The sequence below is a fragment of the Sinocyclocheilus grahami genome, unplaced genomic scaffold (genome assembly GCF_001515645.1).
Source record: "Sinocyclocheilus grahami isolate Dianchi unplaced genomic scaffold, SAMN03320097.WGS_v1.1 scaffold240.1, whole genome shotgun sequence".
In the NCBI taxonomy this organism is placed as follows: domain Eukaryota; kingdom Metazoa; phylum Chordata; class Actinopteri; order Cypriniformes; family Cyprinidae; genus Sinocyclocheilus; species Sinocyclocheilus grahami.
In genome coordinates, this window is record NW_015505419.1 from 1,387,193 (window position 1) to 1,389,441 (window position 2,249).

General features: G+C 39.5%; 1 protein-coding gene across 1 annotated transcript in view; it reads right to left on the bottom strand.

Annotated features, from left to right (window-relative positions):
- Positions 1–170: 170 nt before the first annotated feature.
- LOC107597892 (uncharacterized) overlaps positions 171–2,249 on the bottom strand; it is a 12,997-nt gene continuing 10,918 nt past the window's right edge. Inside the window, exon 2 of the mRNA XM_016289093.1 lies at positions 171–471. The gene's annotated coding sequence lies outside the window, so the exon portion shown is untranslated. The remainder of the gene's footprint in view (positions 472–2,249) is intronic.

Sequence of the window (2,249 nt, forward strand, 5' to 3'; positions counted from 1 at the left end):
AAAAAATGCTGGGTTAAATACAACCCAGTGCTGGGTAAAATAGGGACAAACCCAACCGCTGGGTCAAAACAGCCCAATTGCTGGGTTTGTCCCTATTTTACCCAGCACTGGGTTGTATTTAACCCAGCATTTTTTTAGAGTGTATTATCTGTGCATCCCTAGCATTGTACTCTCATTTGACTGACATTATTCTGAAGGTGCTTAAAGTAATTTTTTTTTTTTACAGTAACCCATACAGTAAATGCACTTTCAACTACCCTTTGAAAATAAATCCAATGCAGAAAAATCCATCCACTTTCACAAAGATTTGAGAAGCAGACGGAACAGTTTTATAACACAAAATGAAGCAAGTGGGATAATGAGCAGAAACAAGCGGCCCACAAATATTAATGTGAGAAGAATTTGCGATTTCTTGATGAAGATGATGAAGGAGATTCCAAAATATGATGAAAAGATGGCGTCATGTGGCTCCTGTATAAATCAAAACAAGAATGACATTAAAAACTAACTTTACCATCAGCATTCTTCTGTGAGCAATGCGAACACAGTTATCAGTTAACAGGTTAGTTATTCAGGCCGTACTCAAAATCAAGCATGATCTTCAAGTGTCTCTAAAACCATCCGCTCGCTAATAGTTGGATTATAGGTCATTAAAATTTTGCAGTTCTGGCATCTCATATTACTTGCCTGCTGCCGGGGCGATCGCACGCCCGCTGATTTGTTTGTATAATATCCCTCAGGCAAAGCTTCTGGCCCGCCTCTGGGTCTTTCCCTTCAACATAAGGCTGTCCTATAAAAAGGTGACCTGCCCGCGCCCCAAGCATCTCAGGACGAGGAGTCTTGATATCCAGCAGCAGCTGGCACAACACTGTATCAGCACAAACACATGCCACAAACTGGCTGACCTTTCTCTCCTCCTACTGCTATGCCAACAATGCCACGCCTCTTCCCTTCTGCCCCCACCCTCTCATCTTAACACCATCCATACCATAGACATACAGTAGCTCTTGAGGAAATAGACCAGTAGTCATGTATTTTGAGGGTGCTATTTTATGACCGGAGCAGGAGACATTAACATAAAATTATTTTTTATTTATACTCATCAACCCTCTACGCACACCTTGGCAATATAATCGCCATTGGCAAGTAAATTTTTTTGTTTACTCGCCAGACTGATATACTATTTTTCACACACACACACACACACAAGAAAACTTTCTCCATTTTTACAATTTCAAAAGTAAAAAAACACTTTGTTTACTTCATTTGTATAACAGTTTTACAAATGAGGACATCCACAAATTGAGGTTTTTGCCAATTTTGTCAGGTTTTGCTCACTTTTGGGTACAAATTTGTCCCCAAAATATGGTTAAGTACACACACACACACACACACACATGCATGCACGTTGTTTATTGCGCGCTTTGATATGAAAGGATACAGGCTACAGCGCGCGCCGGCGCCTTTGTGCGTGCATTTGAAGAGCATGCGCTTAATTATTATTAATTATATATAGCCTATATATACTGTATATATTTATATGAACACCTCGCCACCGGCGGTAGTTGGTCCATTACCACCACGGTGTTCCACCCAATCAGCTTCTCTTTGTAAAATGGAACAGCTTCTTAAATAACTGAATGTGCACTCTTAACTTCAACCAATCAAGCATTATATTATGATATAATGATAATTAAGCACTATTTAATGATAGAACTAGAGATTAGAACTAAAACTTGGTAACCATGAATGAATGCATATTTGTCATTTTAACTGAACTTAGGACTCAGTTCAGTCCTAACTCTTTTGGAGTCAAGCAAAACGTCACCGGGCCCACTCATCGTTTTAATCATACGCTAGATTTAATTATATCGCATGGAATTGATCTTAATGATATAGATACCTCAAAGCGATGATGTTACTGACCTTGTATCGTGCATGCTGCATATTACTGATATTAACTATATGGCTCCGCGTTATCGTCCGGGCAGAACTATTGTTCCAGCCACCAAAGACAGATTCACAGATAACCTGCCTGATTTATCTCAACTGCTCTATGTACCCATAAGTACACATGAACTAGACGAAATAACTAGCAACATGGGCACTATCTTCTCTAATACATTAGAAGCTGTTGCCCCCATCAAATTGAAAAAGGTTAGAGAAAAACGTACTGCGCCATGGTACAACAGTAATACCCATTCTCTCAAGAAAAAAACTCGTAGTCTTGAGCGCAAATGGAGAAAAAC